Below are 21,835 nucleotides of genomic sequence, written 5' to 3'. Positions count from 1 at the left end.
AAGCTACCACTACTGAAGCACATGTGAACTTGTGTGCTATTTAGTGTGCCTGTGCTGTTTCATTTTTATGAGTTTTTTTGAGGACTCAGTCAGTTAACATCAAAGGGTTCCTGTACATTTAACCCCCCTCTTAAATGGGTGCTCCAGAATCTGCTCATCTTCCCTTAAAGAAGTCAGATGCTGGAGATCTAGAACAGAGAAGACCATCCTTTTATTAATCCTGTGTTTGCTGTCTTTGACAAACTCTCACTGTGACCATCTTCCTCCAGCATAGTTTTAGGTATATATACATTTGCTCTAGTCTCTACTCTCTACTAATTTGTTTTGGGTATAGTCTTGGCTTAATCTCAGCTCTGCTAGCTATGTTAACATTGAACAAATCAATTTATACTTTTGGAACTCATCTGTGAAATTAGGAGATTAAAATAGAAGATGTTTAGGTCTATCCACATCTGAAACTCTAGGATGTGGTGGGGTGCGGGGGAAATTCCCTCCTCTACCACATCTCCAAAGTAAATATATTGACACTGCTCTTTCTATTAAAAGTGGCAGTCATTATTCTAAAAGCTTGAGGAGACTTTGGAATGAGCACTTTCGATCTGCATTGTCAAAATATAGATAGCTCTAAAAGACTAACATACATGACTTCAGGGCTTCAGGCAAGTAAAAAGATAAGAGCCCAAGGATCTGTAAAAATTTAGAGTATGGCAAAGAAGGCATTTCAAAAATCATTAGAAAGACTGTGGACTACTCAGTCCAAAGGTTATTGGGACAACTTGTTAACAAGAAAAAGTTAGATTCCCTACCTCACTCCACACATCTAATAAATTCCAAATGGCTTAAAAATATAAATGTAGAAAACAAAAGATGATAAAAAAGTATAGGTAAAAAATTATATCATTTTGGAATTAAGAATACCTTTCTAAGCATGATTTAATAATAAGAAACAATAAGGAAATCATTGAATACTGGCCACTTAAAACTTCTGTGTCTAAACTACATACCATAAGTTATGAAAAACTGAAAAAAATTCATAACACATATGACAGCAAAAGGTTAACATTATTGAATTATGATGAACTCTTGGAAATCAATAAAAAGGTAAAACACAGTTAAAACATGGTCAGACGAGTTACACAAAAAAGGAGAAATGCAAATGCCCAACATGAAAGATTTTTCACTTCACCAGTATAAAGAAAATGCCAATAAAAATAAAAATGAAAATGCCTTTTAACTTATAAAATTGAAAAAGGTTTAAAAGAATGATAATAACTAGTGCTGATGAAGGCATGAGATAATAGGTACTTTCAAACACTTTAAAGGGAATGTAAACTGATTCACGCTTTCTGGAGGGCAATTTAGCAAATTTAAACAGTATTTTAAAATGTATGTACTCACATTTAAATGCTCACACCTAAGAATTTATCCTAAGGAAATAGCTGGATAAGTGCATAAAAATGCCTGTATAAGAATGTTCTTTAGCACGTCATTTATCATAAGAAAACACTGACAGACCTAAAGATTTGTCAGAAGGGAACAGAAAGCTATGCAATAATTTTAAAAGATGGACAGTGATGTCTTCAATATGTTAAGTGAAACAAGAGATTATGTAATGGAATATACAGTATAAACATATATACACACATCTTATGAAAACCAAATGTTAATAACTATCATCTCTGGATGTTTTGAATAATAGGCATTATTACTTTACTTTCTGCTTATGCTGTTATTTTCTAATTATTCAAAAATAATGAGCATGTATTATTTTTATCATTAGGAGAAACAATAAAACCATAACCCTCCTTCCAAAGCTCATGATTGAGCCTTAGAGATGAAAAGAAAACAATTACAGATGAATGATGCAAATATTTCCATGACACAGTTCTTGTTACCGTAGCAAAGTGACCATAGGAATAATGTTTAAGACTAAACATCTGTGTCTGTCAAATGTCTCGGCAAGATTTGCTTCCCGTATTGCAGATGGAAAGCTGAATTTTCCAGTGACTGCCCCATGAAGTTGCCACTTCACAAGGTGGGTGCCAGCAATAATATTTTGAACAAGATCTGACATGGTCTTTGGTCTCCACTTTCCACAGCAAAAAGACATCCAAGTCGTAAGCAGCCTATAGCTGTCTGTCTATCTCACTCTCTTTATCCAGTCACCTCCAATTTCATTCCTTCCTTTTCTTCCTTTACCTTTTTCTCTTTTTCTTCTCCTCCCCCCATTCTTCTCTGCCTCACTTCCTTTTCACTCATTCTTTCATCAGACATTTCCTGAGAGAGTTTCAGAATGGCAAGCACTGTTCTGGGCACAGAAAGCATCTTCAGGATCATCATGGGAGTGTGGGAAATGGTACTTTTCAAGGCCAAATAGTACCAGGATTTGGGGATTTACTTGACTTAATACTGAAATGCTTGGATTGATACTGTTATTATAGTTGTAAACATTCAGAATTCATAAACTTTAAAGCTTCAGTAAAATGACATATACAGTACTTTACAAGAGCACACATTTATAGCACACTTTACAAACCTGTTCCAAAACATGAAGCAAATGTGTATGTTTATAAAGGTATAAGTGTAAAGTCTTACACTATTACAAATCAGCAGACAAATGAACAAGATAATATGAAAAATTACTCATAAAATGAAAATTTAATTTGAAAAAACTATCATTGAAATACCAGAGTAGCAATATACCATTAGACTGTTTTTAAAAACACAATCTTTAAAGCAAAGTCCTTCAGTGCATTGCCAGCATAGTTTTATGCAAATTGTTCCAACTGCTGAAATCCTTTTTCCAAGCCTGTGCTAGTGAGTGAACAGTGAAGAGATAGTATGGATTAACTTTAAATTATTTCCCTCTGGCTGGGTGCAGTAGCTCACACCTGTAATCCCAGCACTTTGGGAGGCCGAGGCAAGCGGATCACCTGAGGTCAGGAGTTCAAGACCAGTCTGGCCAACATGGTAAAAGCCTGTCTCACTAAAAATACAAAAATTATCCAGGCATGGTGGCAGGTGCCTGTAATCCCAGCTACTTGGGAGGCTGAGGCAAGAGAATAGCTTGAACCTGGGAGGCAGAGGTTGCAGTGAGCCGAGACCACGCCATTGCACTCCAGCCTGGGTGACAGAACAAGACTCCATCTCAAAAAAACAAAATTATTTCCTTCTGACTCATTCACTTTCAAATTATATGATTTCTTGCTTTATACCAAAGGAGTTGTGGGGATTCTCAGGAGTTGTGTATGCATGTGTGCTATGTGTGTAGTGTATGGTGAGTGTGTATGTGTATGTGTGTGGGTACACATATATAAATGTGTGTATGTGTAAAGTGTCTGTGTATGTATGTATGCATAGCATGGGTGTTGAGTGTGGGTATTTAGGTGTGGATAACTGTGTGCTATGTGTGAATGTTGAGGGAGCTGTACATGTGTGTATGTGGCATGTGTGGTGAGTAGGTGTGGATTACCATGTGTGGTCAATGTACATGGGTGAGATGTGTGTGGGTGGGATTCTTGCAGAGACTGGCCAAGCTCTCAAACTGCAGTTTGACTCTGAATGTGGATCTTTCTCCACCTAATTTTGGCTGTGATCAGAAGGCTGAGTTCAGTGTTTTGTTTACACTTGCAGGGACAAATTGCCCTAAGACCGATAGTACTAGTTGGTGAGGCCAAAGGACTGATAGAGAGTGTCTCCAGGTCACTCTTGCAGCTGCAGAAGGGGACCCGCCTTGCTGGAAAGAGGCCTCCAGGAGACTCTGGGCAGCCCCAGGGGATGTCAGAGAACCAGGGCTGGGGGTGCCTCAGAGATTATCCAGACTAGTGCTTGTCAACCCGAGGACTTGAGATTTTAGTGGGTAGTAAAATTCATTTACTGGATTTCTAAGAGCTATTTTGAAGAATAGAATGAAATGGACCAGAACAGAATAGAATGAAAATGGCATACATTGTACTAGTAAGAATAAGTGCAGATTCTTGGAACTTTTGTTCAATACTCTCTCTCTCTCTCTCTCTCTCTCGTGTGTGTGTGTGTGTGTGTGTGTGTGTGTGTGTGTGTGCTGGGTTATGATGTAAGATGAATTTGTCATCACTGATTGTAGTTATTTTACATTTTTATTTTACAGGGAGAAAACAGAGAGTATCTGAGGTAAAGTGACCTGCCTTCTATGGTCACTGCGAATTATAGGAAGAGCCTTTCCATGATAACACATGCGCCAAGAGCCAAAAATGAGTCACTAGAAAGGACCAGAATAATGACTTCTCTCTTTCTTTAGTGGAAAGAGAGAAGTCACTTTTAATCTTTTTCAGGAAAATATTATTGCTTCTCAAAATATTTAAACTTGTTGCAATTTTCAAAGGAGAGAAAGTTGAGTGATGTTTAAAGTCCCCTTTGAGTTTGATGATTCTAAGTTCTATTATTTTAAAGAAATCAGAGAGAGAGAGAGAGAGAGAGAGAAATAAAGAATGTAGGTGACTCAATTGTGGTCTGTGGGGAAAACCACTTTTATCCAGAAACAGTGAATATGAGTTCAAGGTTTCCCTCTGTCACTCTCCGCGCTGGGGCAAGTAATTGGTCATCTCCTCACAACTACTACATTCTTTCTATTTCACAGATGTCTTGCAGGAGTCCAGTGTGCTAATGTATGTAAAGTCCTTGGAAAAGCACAAGAGTGAGGCAAGAACTGCCGTCAGTGCCCTCATGACTCGGTTTGGTCTTTGCATCCCATCTTGGAGCCAGTCTTTGCAATGCCAGGTATGGACACGTAAGACCAACCTGGGCACCTTTCATTTACCTACACAGGGTGACTTAATGTGCTTCTTACCCAGGTGAGAATTTAAGTTGATTAAGTATTACATATATAAGGGTTTTTCCAGTTAGAAACATGCAATGATAAGATTCTTCTAGGAGCATTAAAATCAAAACAAAACCTTGGACTGGGTGAAACCTTATGTCCTGACTTTGTCAGCCCCTGTACCTGCCCACATAATGACCCTTGTAGCCAGAACTCCCCTGCCCATCTCTCCAGTCTATATCTTGACCGCTGTCCCCAACACTCTGAGTCCAGATCCAGACACACTGGGCTTCTCTGAGATCTTCAAACATTCCATGCTTCCTTTTTACCTTTGCATATGCTGTTCCCTCAGCCTGGAAAGCTCTTCCCTCCTCCACTTCCCTCTTAATACACATGCTCAGCTGTCCGATCTCAGCTGAATTGTTACCTCTCAGAGGCCAAGTTGTAAGCTCTGTAGTAAGCTTCATAGTACAGTGAACCTTCTCCATGAAGAGTTATAAATATAATTTTACTTTCATTTGTGGATCCTTTGATTTATGTTCATTTCCTCAGCTAGATAATAAGCTCCATGAGGGCAAGGAGGTTTTCTGTCTTTACCTCCTGTTGTGTCCCAGAAGCAGGAGAGTCTCTATCACATTGCTAGGTCCTCAAAAATGGTATGCTGAATAAATTAATATGTCTGTGGATCTACAGCTCACACTCAGAAGGCACACATTTCCTGCCCATTTCTGCTCAAGTTACATGATAGGCACTGAATACACAAGGCTGTCAGTAAGCAACTTATTTGAATGTCTTAAATATGACCACAGATGGTTCTTCTGGAGAAAGTCTGCCTCAATCTAAACCTCTTTGTTGCAGGAAGATTCTGTGTTCTCAGCAGGTATACTCTGCATTTTTCTGACCAACCATTTTAGATGCTGCAGGCTCTTCCTGCTGCTCTGTGACCCTCAGTAGCTGAGGGGAGAGGGAATGAGAGAGACTCCCGTTGACTATCTTCTTTTTATTTCTCATTAACTGTGTACAGTGGAGATTCCAAACCGGTTGGCATTGGTTTGATAGGTACCACCGTTACTTGGATTCATTAAGCATCTCTCTAGGAAGAAGTATTAGTGCACCTGCCTATGAAATATTTAATAAAGAACATTTGTGTAGCATTTCACACAGCACCCCAGCCTATGTTACTTGATTTTAACTTCACAATACTATTGTGAGAAGATAGCATTTTCCAAATTTTGCACACAAAACACAAAGACTTTTTAAGTTACATGTCTAAGGTCACACAGCAAGTTTTTTCTTCTTTTTTTGAGAAGGAGTCTCACTCTGTCACCAGGCTGGAGTGCAGTGGCACAATCTAGGCTCACTGCAACCTCCACCTCCCGGGTTCAAGTGATTCAGCAGGATTCAAACCTGGCTCTTTCAATTTTAGTGTTTTATGTTAATATATAACATGCCCTTCGTACCTATGTTTGACAGGCTCCATAACATATCATATTTATTCCTTATATTTTACGGCATTTCTTTTTTTCCAAATGTGTTAATTCATGTGATACCATAACTCCCTGAGGTAGGTGGGGCAAGGACTCATCTCATTTTTACAGATAAGTGAGTAGGTTTCCAGTGGCTAAATAGCACATCTCATTAGTAGAATGCTTTGAGATAAATTCAGTTTTCTGCTGTCCAGGTGACTGACTACCTGTGGTAGACAGAATGGCTTCCCAAAATGTCCAAATCCTAACCCCCAAAACCTGTGACTATGTTACCTTATATGGCAAAAGAGATGTTGAAGATGTGGCTAATTTAGGAACCTTGAGATAGGGAGATTATCCTGAATTATCTGGGTGGGCTTGATGTAATCACAGGGGTTTACAAGAGGGAGGCAGGTGGGTCAGAGTTGGAGAATGAGCTATGATGATGGAAGCAGGGGTCATGTTTGGAGGGACAGTGGGTGAGCTTTGAAGATGCTATGCCACCAGCTTTGAAGATGGAAGGTGGAGGAAGGAACCACAAGCCAAGGGATGGAGGTGGCCTCTAGAAGCTAGGAAAGACAAGGAAACAGGTACTTCCTATAGCTTCTAGAAGGCACAAGGCCCCACAGACATCTTTATGCTAGGTTTCTAAGTTCCAGAACTATAAGATAATAAATTTGTGTTGTTTTAAGCTACTGAGTTGTGGTAATTTGTTGCAGCAGAAATAGGGAACTGATACATCACTCTGAACAATGACTGACCTCTGCAGGGACAGAGACAATCAGACAACTTCCAGGAGACCCAAAACCCCAGGCCTGGAGGGAGGGGCTGGGGCAGGTCAGGGATAGGCCTTGGGATGCTGAGAGGCCAGTATGCTGCAAGTCTCTGCTGTCTCACAGAGAGGTGTGGGACCTGCTGTTCTTCTTGCCAAAGTCTTCCAGTGGCCTCCCAGGGCATGGAGAGTAAACCCTAAGCTCCCTAACACAGCCCATCTCTCCCTCAGTCACCACCCAGCAGATGTCCCTGCCTTCTTCCTGTTGCTAGTGTCACCTTAGAATCTCACAGGGAACTTCTGATCACCTCCTCAGAGAGCATTTACCTGACCACCTCTCCAAAGTATCCCCTAATCATTCTCTGACAACTACTTTTGTTTTCTTTGCAATGCCCAGTACTACCCATGACTTTATATATATATATATATATATATATATATATATGTATGTATTTTTAAACTCTTAGTTCTGGTGTACAGGTGCAGGATGTTCAGGTTTGTGACATAGGTAAACATGTGCCATCGTGGTTTACTGCACCTATCAACCCATCACCTAGGTATTAAGCCCAGCATGCATTAGCCACCCTTTCCAATACTCTCCCTCCCCCACTCCACCCCCCAACAGGCCCTGGTGTTGTTCACTTGTATTGTCTGTGTCCCTCACTAAAATGTATACCCATGAGAACTATTCATGTCACAGCTCTGTCCTAAGTGCCTGAGTATGTTTCCCATTCAAAAAATATTTGTTGAATGGATAAACAGACCTGAGGCAGCCTTCCAACAAGAGCACCTGCTTTCTTCCAGCATGCCTCTAGCCCTACAAGAGGAGTTTCTGCTTAGATAGGAACACTGAGAACCCCCAGAATCTTTTCTCTGCAGGATTCCTGGCTGCCTTTAGACACAAGCCTGGCACTCACCTCTGCGCCATGGTGTACTCCTGTTGATCGTAATTTCCACAGAACATCAACATCAAATACAGCCACTCTGTTACTGTAATGGAGCAAAAGAAAACAAGATGACTCCATAATCATGTCTAGACCCAGACCAAAATAAGAACATTGCCCAAACCACAAGAATGACCAAAGATGCTCCTTTCCTGGCTAATATGAGTGATTTCTGCTTCTTTATTAATACACCTTTAGCCTCATCTCATACCTTCTGCCTTCTAGGTAAGAATTATTAAGATATGCAGTCCTAGACTTACCTCTGCTTCCTCATAACATCCAATCCAGAGCAATCTCCCACTTCCCTGAATCCTCACCAGTATCACTTAACCCAAGCCCAAATCCTACAAGAAGTCTTTAATCACATCCTTTTACTGATATGCCCCCATGGCTCCCCATGCTATCTATGTGTTATCCCTCATTGCAACTAGTCCATAAACCCAACATTGTCTGACTTTAGTTCTATAGCTAGAGAACATTGACAAAGTGGACTGGAAGGCAGGCCCGACTGTTTTGCCATCTGTGAGGGAGAAATTCTAGTTGGGCCAACTGGTCAGCTAGAAAATCCTGAACTGCTTTGCCAATGAAACAATAATACTGGATGCATCCGGGTGCTCATTACCCGATTGGCACAAGACAGTGGCTGGTAAGGTTTCTGGTGGAGCTGCTTCCTTACAGGTGCAGGGCAGGAAGGGGCCCAGCAGGTGCAGCTATGGTCTGCCTGGCTGGCCTCAGAGGTACGTCTGCCCAAGCCACAGCTGTTCCCCATTGGTAATCTATCCTAGTCAATCTCCTCCACGCAGGTTCGAAAGCCCCCTCCCGCATCCACTCTTTTCCCTGCCCCATTTCCCGTGCTGCTTACACCCCCTCCCTTCTCCCTGCCTGAGCTAATCCCCCCACCGCCTATCACCCCCATACCACCCCATTGCCTGCAACTCTCTCACAGGTCTGAGCATCTGCACCAGAGGGGCTCTGGCCTCTGGCCTCTGGCCTGTGTCCACTTTTAAAGCCCTGCTTGATGATTTACTCACCTCTTCCCCAAAGGCTTCTTGGCTGGGCCTCATTGGCCGCCCAAGCTGATAGCAGCTGCTCTCCACATTTATAAAAGCGGCTCCTGTGATGGTAACTGACTGGGGTGATTTATGGGGTTTGGCTGTGGTGGGAGTGGGGTTCACATAATTCATCTCCACACCTAGAGCCTTAACTTCCCCAGGGCAGAGGTTCTTTTTTCATCCCCAGGTTTTTGATTGCTTCCTCCCTAGTACCCAGAAGCTGAATAGCCAGCGCTCAGCACTCTGGAGGCTCAGTGCCCTATGAGAAAGTCAGTCAAGAAACTGTCTCCTACAGGGCTGGGGAATAATACCTGCTTCTCAGGTGATCAATGCCTGCAGCTGGCAGGAATTTTCAGGGATTCTAGAAGCTCCTCCATTATCTTGATGGGCCCAAGTTGTTTGTTCCTAACTCTGAGTTTCATGGCTTTCTAGCCACAAAACCTTGATCCTGGGATATTTTTATTTCTCATTCTAGACATCTGCCAGCTTGTCTGACTACTCCAGGGCCCAGCTCACTTTAGTTAGGGGTTATGATGTCCTTCTCATCAACCTCTTCAGGTAAACACCTGATGACTCTTTAGAGAGCAAGGTTAAAATTACATCCAAACAAATTTTTATGAAAGGAGGGTATTAGGATAAAGGATGCTTTTCTACCTTACAGAGAATGAGGTTAATCTAAATGCACAGATGTGGGGAAATGCCCAAGAAAGGATGCTAAGTGAAAAAAATCAAAGGTTGCAAAATAATATACACACCGTGGGCTCATATTTTTACTCACATAGTTATAGGATTTTTATGTACAGAAAGAGTTAAAAGGGATTTGGGACAACTATTTTATTTTCATTTAATTATATTTTTAATATCTACAAAAATACACAATTTTGCTTCACCATTTAAAACATACTACTTAATTAAATGAAGTTTTATATATATCTTCTTTGTTTAAATTTTTATCATTTCCAATTTATTCTTTACTTTTTTAATATCTCAAAGCACTTTGGATTTCCCACAAGCTTTGTACTGATGCTTGCTCGTGGAAATCTGAGAAGGGATCATTCTAAACCCCTCAGAAAAACAGATCCTTGAGGAAATGTTTGAGGGGCAGTTATTCATTGTATTCTTTCAACACACATTATTGAGTGCGACTGAGTACCAGGCTGTGCTTGATGCCAGGACCTGAATAGTTGACCAAAAAGGAACTGGAATTTCAGGAAACACTCTAGGCTCTTTGGGTACATTGGAACCACAGGCTTGCCCCAACAGTGTAGGGTAGTGAGAACCCAGCACCTCTGCCTAATGGCCTCAGGGGCTTATTCCAGTCAGGGATTGGGTCAGATGCTAATAACAATCGCCAAAAATAACACAGGCTTAAGTAAGATAGCTTATTTTTCTTTCATTTAAACATGCAAGTCTGGAGCTAGGCATTTGAAGGTTGCTACAGCAAGTCACAGTCACCAGGGACCAGACTCCCTTTGCCTTTCTCAAGGTCACAAATTGGTGCTGGAGCCTTAGCCATTTTGTCTTCATTTCAGGCAAGAATCAGGAAGAACAGGAAAGAGCAACAAGCTCCATGTAAGCAGCCTATACCCCTTTAAGAAGTTTTTTTTGAAGTCTGACCCAGTGATCTCTGCTTCCATCTTATGGGTCATGGCTGGCTGCCAGGGAAACCAGAAAATAGAGACTTTCAGCCGCCCACACCGCCTCGCCATGTAAAGTTAAAAAGTGGCTTTTCAATACTGGGTGGGCAAATCAGCTGTCCTTACCCTAGGGTGAAAATATTGCCCATCTCACCAAATACTAGGGATTTAAATAAGATAATACTTGCAAAGCCTTCAAATGTCACCTCTCCTTTGAAGTCTTCCTCAAAGTTAGTCATTTTTTGCTTAAGAATCCAATAGCACAGTCTTCATACCCAAATCCTAGCAACTGGCTGGGGTTTTTTGTAATTTTCCATGATTCACCCCCACTAGACTTGAGGCCAAGGATGGGACCTTCTTTCCCTTTGTTACATGGAACCTGCACACTCTAGACTCTTAGTCAATCTTTGTTGAACAAATTTCTCTCTCCTCCTTTATGTCACTTCCTGAATCATTTTAATTCCAAATCTAAATACCCTCCAGGTCTGAGGCCTTCATCTTTGAAAAGTCACCTTTAAGCCCTGGTCTTCTCAGCCTTGAGACAGAGTGAAAAGAGCACACAGGACTGGCCTCGAGTAATCTGCTTTGCGCCTGATCTGCTGTGTGGCATTAGAATAATTGCTTACACTCTCTAAACTGTAGTTTTCTTCTCTGGGAAGCAGGGATAATATTAATGACCATGTGTGTGATGTAAGGATTGAATGAATGAGTTCAGCATATATCTGGCATGGAGCAGCACTCAGTAGACAGTAGCATCTTTGGTTTTCTTTTCTCATTATAGTTTCCTTCCTACTCTAATAGAGCACGTCCAAGCAAGTTAAAAGTAGCTAGCAAGCTTTTGAGCTCTTCCTATGTGCCAGGTCCTCTTCTTGATTTAGTCCTAGCAATAACCTGAGGTAGGTCCTATTAAAATCATCCCCATTCTACAGATGAGGATACCGAGGCTCAGAGAATCACCCAGCTAGAGGACAGAGGCAGGGCCGTAGTCTTGTGGCCACAGAGCTCATGCTTCTAACTGCTACACCACACTGCTTTTCATGTTGCACTTGGCAACTGTTAGCCTCAGCACATCTGCCATCGCTTTGTCACTGTCCCGTCATTGACAATTTCCCTGGGTGCTCCAGACTCCACATCACTCCAAGGATAGGCCAGGAGGATTCTGGGTCAGCGTAAGAGCTTAAAAGTCCCTACAGAACCTGGCAGCTACCTACTTCCCAGAGAACGTTATAAAAAGTTCAGCTTCAGAGTCTGAGAACAGCTGTGACCTCAGACCAATTGTCATTATAAGGGGCGCCCCTACCTTATGAGAATCCGGCCTTTGAAAAATTCAAAATTATATATATATATAAATCAATGTATGTGTGGGGGAGGATAATGTACATTACATAAAGATAATTCATTTTATAAAGTGAGTCACCCCAGGCTTTATTTAGCAATCTTTCCTTGTGCACTTACAGTGATTTTTTAAACATTCCATTTATATGAAACTTTACAGGGACGTGACTATTAAGCTAAGTGAGATACACCCATATAATTTCATGAGGTTCATATTGCAAGGATATTGCTACAAACCCTGCCTAAGAGGACCCTTTCTCTTGTATTTTTTTCTTCTAAATTTTCCTCTGAGGAAACTTTTTGAATCCTATTATAGGAAGAACATCATTGAAAATCATTCAATTGTCACAAAAGAAGGAAGTTAATTTTAGCCGGGCTGGGAGCTTCCACCCAACCATTCCCATCCTTTTTTAGCACTGGAAAAGTACAGTTTCTTTTCCTAGAATTTTACAACTTGGAGAGATCTGGGAATCAGTAGTTAAGGATCTGGCCGCCAGCCAGGGGCCGGATGCTGATGACATCACGGAACTCAGAGGCCGGTGAAGGAAGGAACTGTTCAGAGACTTGCCCTCCCAAGCAAGGCTGGCCTTGGCTGTTCTGGGCACACTGTCCCAGTGGGTGGATTAACGAGATGCCTTTCTGACCAGGCTGCCAGTGATGGAACAGAAAATCGCCAGCAAGAAAAGGGCAGAAGGCCGAGAGGGAGGAGGGAGAGTGGGGGGAGAGTCTGTAAAGCCTTGGAGAGAAGAGTGAAGCCTATACTTTCATTACATTTTATGGAAATTTATAACCATGCTTGGGTGTGAAACAGAATCTATAGGAAGCCAGTGACTAGAAGCTACTCGGTCACCAGCCTGAACTGTAAAAGAATGAGGAATCCAAGCATTTAAACTTTTTAGGAGTGGTCTTCTAAAGGACAGGAGAGCCTGCTGTAAGTTTACATTTCTGGAAAACCTGGCCTGGTGAAGCCTGTCCTGACTCATGCTTATGAGCTGGAGCTCATGTTCCTTGCTCGGAAGGGTCGATTTTCCTTCTAAAGCAATGAAACACAGAGCTGGGACCCAGGACTGCTCAGAAATCCCATGCAATCTCTTCTGTACAACCCTGTACCCACCTGCATCTTTTTCTTTAACTTATTTTTTTTCTTTTAGAGATGGGCCTCCTTATGTTGTCTAGGCTGGATTCAAATTCTTGGACTCAAGCAATCCTGTCTTCCTCATAGTAGGGACTACAGGTGTGCTGGCTTAACTATGTCTTTAAATAGGGCCTGATTAGGGTGAGGCCAGAAGGTGTATAGGGCACAAGATTTAAGGAGGTTCTCACTCTCAGGGCTGTGCAAGCCCAGCGTTGGCTCCTGAGAGTGGGCACCCCCTTAAATTTGCATGCTATACACCTGCCTTGCCTCACTCGTTCTGCCCTGCCTTTTTAACTCCTCATTCGGTAACCCCCAATTCTAGGTTAAGTTAATTGGTTATGGATGGGGTATGGACATTTTTAAATGCTCCTCAGATAATTCTAATGGGTAGCCAGGACGAGGAGCCACTGCTTTAAGTGAACAAGGGTGGATGGTAAATTGAAAGAATCCCATTGAAAGCCATTATCTTTTCTATTGTGTTAACAAGGGAAAACAATTCCTATCAAATTCATTTTGGTTTAGTCTATTCACTAGGAGTCACGAAGGTTCTGTATAGGGTTGCCAGATAAAAAACAGGACACCCAGTTGAATTTGTTATCTGAATTTCAGGCAAACAACAAATCATTTTTTACATTTACCTGAAATTCAAATTTAACTAGGGATCCTGTATTCTTGTTTGCTAAATCTGGTGACCCTCATTTCGCATGACAAGTCAAGCATGTGGACTTAATTGCATAGGGCATCATTTCCTGGTTTGTACTACAGAACACACGTTGCAGTAGACATAATGTGGATGACACCAAGAAAAATGAGTTTGGCAAACACTGGGTGAAACAAAGTTAACTGGGTTTTTTGACTGCAAAACTTCTCAGAGTCCTTGATATGCAAATATGCAGTGACCCCTCAAGTTGGAGACCTGTGGAGTTCCCAAACTTACATAGCTGAGGGGGATCTTACAGAACTAATGCTCCAGTAAACTTACTGTGGAAAACACTGCTGGGAGAGGAGGGGTGCTACTGAGGGGTTTTAACAGGCAAGTGACAAGGTCAGACTAATGATTGCGGTAGATGATTCCACTTTCAGAAGTACCAACTCAAGAGGAGCAAGGCTGGAAGCACAGAGCCCAGGCAGAAGGCTGTGTTATTTTGAGAGGCTACCATGACTCAATGCCACAGACTGGAACTTGAACAATAGAAATGGATTGCCTCACAATCCTGGAGGCTGGATGTCTAAGATCAATGTGTCACAAGGGTTGGTTTCATTCTGAGGACTCCTTCCTAGCTTTGCAGCTGGCCGGCTTCTCCCTGTCTTCATGTGGTCTTCCCTCTGTGTGCCTCTGTGTCCTACTGTCTTCTTATAAGAACATCAGTCATATCGGATTAGGGCCCAGCCATATCCCATTTTGCCTTAATTACCCATTTAAAGGCCCTGTCTCCCAAAACAGTCATATTCTGAGGTGTGGGGAGGTTATAAAGGAGATATAATTCGGCCCATAACAGAGGGCTATTATAATAAATCTACTGAAAGATGATGGAGGTTGTGAATTAAGGCAGTGGGGATGGGGAGAAAGGATTGAATCCCAGAAATATTAAAAAACCAGAAATGAAAGGACAGGGGAATTGATTAAACATGGTGAATGAAAGAAATAAAGCATCATTGCAAGCAAAGGGTAGCACTCAAATATTATTGTTTCCTTCTCTTTGCTGTTTCCTGAGTCTAGAATAGAATCATGTAACACAAATTCACGCTCATAATGCAATGTTTGATTGAATTCATTTCTGGGATAGATGCATGAACAACACAATTATTAAATATTTCCTGGCTGGGCATATACCTCGAATGGTGGTGGCTCATACCTCTAATCCCAGCACTTTGGGAGGCTGAGGTGGAAGGATCACTTGAATCTCGGAGTTTCAGATCAACCTGAGCAACATAGTGAGACCCTGTCTCTACTAAAAATACAAAAAATTCACTGGGTATGGTGGCACACATCTGCAGTCCCAGCTACTTGGGAAATTGAAGCAGAAGGATCACCTGAGCCCAGAAGATTGAGGTTGCAGTGAGCCATGATCACGCCACTGCACTCCACCCTGGGTGACAGAGGCAAAATCCTCAAAAAAAAAAAAAATTCCCATTTGCCAATATGTTTGCTAATTCTTATATTGAGATGATTGACTAATCTCTGCATCATCTCTCTCCACTCTTGGAAATGTTGAGCATTATGGCAATGCTTATCTGTGCCAGATTAATGCTGCTCCATTAGTCTCCAAGGAGAAAAAAGGCTTGGTGAAGAGTCTCTGACTTGGAAGCAATGCCTTGAACAGAACTGGCTCCCTTGGGGGCTATGGTTTTCAGGCCCTAGTTCCTGTCTTCAATCTAAAACCTTGGGGGCTATGGTTTTCAGGCCCTAGTTCCTGTCTTCAATCTAAAAATTAGCCAGAATGCAGCCAATAACTTTTGGAAGTGGAAATCCTAGCCAAGTTTTGATAGTATTAAAAAATCACTGGGTGGGTTAGACAAATGGAAATGTAGCCACAGGACATTTTGATTAGCAGCCTTCAGTTTTACATAATCTATAAAATAAAAAGAAACTTTTGATATTGCTGGAGTCAGGACTAAAAACCCACAGGTCAACATACCTTCCAAACACCTGCCTTTGCGCTCTCTTTATGGCCTCATTTGGCCTGGGCACCAAGAACATCAGCAGCTGGACCGCCATGGTGTGAAGGGGGTATATTGGTAACACTCTAAAAATCTGCCAAAACTACAACAAGCTAGGACCCATCTTTGCTAAAGTGTGCAGAATTCTTGTTGATACAAGTGTTCTTTCAGTTAAAAGCAAGAAATTCCTCCTGGTTTAGCTAAGGAAAAAAAATCAGTTGGGAAAATTTGGTTCTTTTCCCTTTTGTCTCCTGAGGATTGATGCGTTGCTCAGCCTTTTGGCCTCCCCAACAAGTAAGAAAGGATGTTGGCCAAAGTGCAACCAGTGTCTGTCATCTTTGACCCTTTGGAGTCTGTAATCTTGCATGGTTTCCTCCTCTCAGCCTGTGCTTGAAGTCCACCTCCTTCCAACGATTTTCCCTTAACCAGTCATCTCATAGCACTTACTATTCTGCCTCACTGTAGAGCTGGAGGCTTGCCCCGAACTCCCTGTTCAAGCAATACCTTCTTGTAAGGCAGGAAGGAATTCCTTGTAGTCTTCCGTGGCGCCCAGCACGTACCTTAATGGCAGACAGTACTGAACTGGTCCTGAGTCTGATGCAGAACCTCTGCTCCAGCTGGGCCTAGTCTTAAAAGCTGCCCTCTGTACACATAATGCTCAAAAATTACAAACGTGCTCTAGAGTTGACATCTTTTCTCCTTCAATCTAATTTAAATTTATCCCATAACAAGTTAAGTCCATTTCATTCATCATTTGCAGAAATGTCCAAAATCATTCTCTTCCTTGCATCCATGCTCCTTTGCAATGTGGTTTTCTAGCTCCTCTCATCAAAGAGAATTCTCTACCCTTTGAATTTGGGCTGACCATGATATCAGCTTCGGTCAATACATGGAAGCAGGAGTGACGTGCCATTCCAAAGCCCAGGCCTTAAGAGGCCTTGGGATTTTTCTGTTATCTCTCTCAGAAGTCTGCCCGCTATGTACCATGCAAACAAGCTCAAGCTGGCCTGCTAGACAGTGAAGGACCACACAGCCAAGTCAACCCTGTAACCCCTGTGGCCTCAGCCAGCAGCCAGTTAATCCTCAGAGCAGGGGTCCTTAGCTGGCTTGTAGCTGACCATGGATGCATGAAAGGGCCCAGGAGACCAGAAGAATGTGCAGCTGATCCACCCTAAGTTGCTGATATGCAGAATTGTAAGCTAAATAAGTAGCTGCTGTTTTAAGCCACTAACTTATAGGGTTGTTTGTTCTGCAGCAATAGTTAACCAACACACCATCCGAAATATTCAGATGTTTGAAGAATGTAAGAAACTTCCAGTCAATTCACATGGCTTTTCAAATTTATGCTTTAATTTTAGTGCTCTCAACTTACAGTAATAAGAGAGAAAATAGAAACTAAAAAATGGTATTGCCAGCTCGTGGATAAACATCTCTACAAACCAGAAATTTCATGTGTTCCAAGATTCAAAATGGGGGAGTCGGTGGGAGTTTAGTCTCTGCAAAGTGAAGGGAATTAAAGAGATCCACCTGAGGCACAGTATGAACGCCAATTACCACTTGGAGCCAAAGGTTGTGGGAGTGGATAGCATCCCCACTTTTGCCAGCTCACAAAAAGAAAGCTTTAAAATCATCATCAAGTATTATCACTCCAGCCAGGCATTCTCTCCCACCTGACTGTTAAAACTAAAGATCAGTTCTCAGTTCTCATTTCACTAAGTGGAATCTGATAGTTGATCCTCTCAGATTTTCTTCCTTTCTGCATGAGGATACATAATGCTTTCCTGGTTTCCCGCTACCTCACGAGCCCCCTTTTTTAGTTTCCCTTTTAATGGTTCTTCCTTTTCATCCCAAACTCTTAATGTTGGAGGACACATGGATTCAATTCTTCCGTTCTTTATCCATATGCACTCCTTTGGTGATCTTATCTATGCTCATGGCTTTAAATATTATCTGCTTCCTACTTCCAATTTAAATCCTCAACTCAGACCTCTCTCCAAACTCCAGGCTTCCTTTTTTTTTTTTATTTTTTAAGAGCAAGATATGAAACATAAATAGGCTGAAATTAAATAATACTGTATAAATATGAAAATACACAATTTGAAATATTTGAAATCAAAATTATAGTTGTTTAGATGTTCAATAGTCAGAACAAACTCTAGACTCACAGCAATTACACAGGGAATCAATGAATTGGAAAAGATACTGAGGAATTATCCTTCCATGGTCAAAGATACAGAGAGATTTAAAAATATGAAACAAAATAAGGAACAGAATTTGAATACTGCAGTACATGCTGAATAGGATTTCTGAAGAAGAAAATAAGGAAGAACAATATTTGAAGAGAGATGCAGTAGAGAATTCCATAATGAAAAATGAGAAAAGTCCTTGGACTAAAGGAACACTCTGGGGACTTAAACTGCGTAAATAAAGAAAACCCACATCTACCAGACACATTGAAGTACGACTGGGGGGCATGAATATTAAAGCACTGAGAAATCTCCAGAGAGAATTATATTGTTTACAAAGAAGTCATAAGTGCACTGACAACAGATTTCTTATCACTAGTAATAGAGTTGGAACTCCACTACAAGAAATACTATAGGATTTTATTTACTAGGAAGCAAAATGAGCCTAAGGCATGAAATATAAGAAATAATAATGCATGTAAAAAGTGGTAACATTTAATTTGTTAATTATTAAATTAATCAAGTTAGCTTAATTATTGACCATAAGGACATACATATTGACCATACGTTTAATAATTTTTTGCATTTAAGAAAGGGTGAAATTAAAGCTCTACACAGCAACATCATGTTCAATCTCTGAGGCATATGTAATATCAAAGAGGACAGAAAATGAATAACTCTAGACTTAAAAGTTTATGAGTAAGTATACGTATTTTAAAAATTAGGGGGAATCACTGAAATTGACAAATTTATATTTATTAAAATACTATAGATGGAAACTTCATTAATTCAGTGGAAGGCAGAAAATGCAAGAAAAAGATTTTCTTTACAAAGCAAGAAAAAATTATGGTCAGGAGAAAATCCAAAATAAGAAGGCATAAGTTCAAATAAAACAAATATAAGAAGATTATATTAATCTTTGTAAATAGTATCAATTTGTTTTTTAAAAAAACCAGCCACATGTGCTTCTTATAAGATACACAATGAAAACAAAACCAAAGAGAAAGACTGAATGTAAAGAAATAAAAAAAGGGGTACCATGCAAATAAAAATAAAGAAGAACATGGTATATCAATATTTATATCAGGCTAAATATAATTAAGGCAAAAAGCACTACATAATAATAGAAGCAGTAATCCACCGAGAAGTAATATTCATGAACTTGTGTGCAGTTAATAGCATAACTCTGAAAACCACAAAGCCAAAGCTGAGAGAACTAGGAGAAATCACCAAATCTCCAATTGTAGTGTAGGTTACCAAGATTAAAATGAAAATTTAGCAAGAATTGAAAAGGTTTAAACAACAACAAATCTACTAGATATATAGAAAAAAGTTCTTATACCCAACAGTAGATTCAAATACATTTTTACGTAATATTACCACCTATTAAAATCACAAAAGAAGTCTCCACAAGAGTGAAAGGACTGTCATAGAGACCATTGCTTTTTGACTATAATGAAATTTGAAATCAAAAATGAAAAGAAGTTAATAATTATAACATGTTTGGAAACTAGTAAAAGAAAACCTTCTAAAACATGGATTAAAGAGGAATTCACAATAGAAATGATAAAATACTTAGAAGTAAGTGACAGTGCAAGTTCCTCATATCACAACCTGTGAGAGCTGGACCAGGAAAAAAATGCTGTTAAGAATATTTTTGAGGTAACCAACAAAATTTGAATAAGATCTGTAGATTAAATAATAGTATTATATACATTTCCCGATTTTGATAATTATACTTTGTAGTAACAGAATGTCTTTGTTCTTAGAAAATGTACACAAACTATTTAGGAAAAAAGGCATGTAATGCCTGAAACTTATTCTGAAATGGATCAGATGATGATGATGATGATGAGGGTGACCAGATCCAGAGAGAAGTAAAGTGAATGGGATAAAGGCTATCCCAGAAATGGCGAACCTGGGTGAAGGGTATACAGGACTTTTTCTTACACTATTTTTGTAATTTTTTTATAACTTTGAAATTACTTCAAAATAAAAAGTTAAAAAATCTGTAACATGTATTTACATCTAAAAGATTTTTACTTGAAAATCTAAACAGTTCTGACCTTTAAAAGGATAGTAATTTACCAGTCATAATTTCCCTTCTGAAAGGTCTCTGTCTCACTGATTAAACAAAATCTGTTGTGTGAGAAAACTGTATATTCTGCAAATTAGCAGAGTTGACCATGATACCTGTTGTATATAAAACAGCATCCTACAGTTGCCAGCACCATTCATTAGCAATTGCCTTGGGGATAAACACAGGCCAGGGACTAAACAATGATGTCACACAATTGTTTTAAATAAATGAACCAAAAAGACAACTTGTGCCACATTCCAACTAGGTCATAAAAGCATATTTAAGGAGCTTCAGTCCTGGGATCTCGCTAAGCCTATTATACTACTCTGTTTTGACTTTTCTTTCCATGTGCCATAATTCAAAACAGAGACATTCAATCTCCCTTTAAATGTTTGCTGAGAAATCTGCCTCTTGACTTCAGAAGACCGCTGAAGTGTCAACATATTACTGAGAGATTGTTTCCAGGCGCTCAGCATTATGTAGATGATAGACTCTGTGATGGAGGACGAGAGCAGACAGGGACAAACATTATGGTGTCACCAAAGAGGAAGAGTGAGGGTGGAGGGAGAAACAGAGAGATGAGAAGACAGACTGAGGATCAACATGTGGTTTCGAGAAGAGCTTTAGGGATAGGTTCAGAAAAATCTACTAGTCCCAACGTGTTCACAAGATCTCTCTGTTGCGAGACAGACCTTTTTTGAGTTTGGAGAGGCTTTTAGACTGGGGGCTTTGGGAGGGTTGCATGGTAGGGAATAATTGCTGGAGATGGAAGAAGAGGACATGGATTCTAGATGCGTGATATCCCGGATTTCACAGCAGACAATGGCGGGCGGAGTAGGGTTGGCCGGGTGGATCTTGAGGACCTTACCCATTTTGCAGCAGATCCCCTGTGGGGGCCTCCTCTGCGATGCCATTCTCCCCGGCCCATCAGACTTACAGTCTGGGTCCTTTGTTACTTGGCAAAGACACAGCAACATTTAGGTCAATGGCACTCACAGCTTATTGACAGCCAGAAGACTAAGCATATAATGGCACTTTTAGAAGACAGCACAGTTTAGGTTTCTAATGAATTGTCCATCTCTTCATTTATGTTGTTCTGTCTATTTTAATTAAGATTATTTCAGAAGACAGAACATAGGACCAATTCTAGAACTACACATTTCATTACTGGCTAGTACAGAGACTCAGGAGTTACCTGCAATTTTCTGCGTTGTGCCTGTACTCTCTAGGGAGATGGCCATGCTATATGGTTTCCAGTCCTGGTTCCTATTTAACCTGACCAAATCCCTACTGTCACTTCCTACAGATAATCTTTCCAGACTGGATAGATCAAGTCGAGAATCCCTAATCTACCAGACATCAGTGCCATGACCTCTTTCTAACCACTATTCCTCCATATGTATTGGCTTTGAAGGAAAAAGAAGAAAAATCTGGACTAGATGAAAATAAATATCTCATACAGCAATCAGTGGGGGTTCTGGCAGAATGTTTGGAGCATTAGAAGGTTAGTGCTGAAGGCAGCAGTGTTTAAACTTTTTCTATTAGCTCAAACTTTATACAGATACCCACAATGCAAAATAATAATAATAATAATACATATACCAAAGCATTTCACTGAACATTATTTGAATACCTCCAGCTTAGAAAAATGAGGTCCAGAGAAATGGAGAACCATACCCCAGGCATACCAGCTAGTTGGTGACAACCCTGGGACCACAGCCTTTGGGCCTTAGAAGCATTTTCTCACTGTCTGGAAGTCACTGCATCATGAA

The 21,835-nt window shown here is 40.6% G+C and overlaps 1 long non-coding RNA gene across 1 annotated transcript; it reads left to right on the top strand.

The window, feature by feature from the left end:
• Nucleotides 1–1,952: 1,952 nt before the first annotated feature.
• LOC108308211 lies at nt 1,953–21,453 on the top strand. The gene is made up of 3 exons (XR_001826835.2): nt 1,953–2,035; nt 4,616–4,755; nt 21,370–21,453. It is a non-coding gene; the product is annotated as an uncharacterized LOC108308211 (long non-coding RNA).
• The last annotated feature ends 382 nt before the right edge of the window (nt 21,454–21,835 follow it).

This window comes from Cebus imitator, unplaced genomic scaffold (assembly GCF_001604975.1).
Source record: "Cebus imitator isolate Cc_AM_T3 unplaced genomic scaffold, Cebus_imitator-1.0 Scaffold83, whole genome shotgun sequence".
In the NCBI taxonomy this organism is placed as follows: domain Eukaryota; kingdom Metazoa; phylum Chordata; class Mammalia; order Primates; family Cebidae; genus Cebus; species Cebus imitator.
Note: the sequence above shows the minus strand (reverse complement) of the source record. Positions and strands in the feature narration are given on the sequence as shown.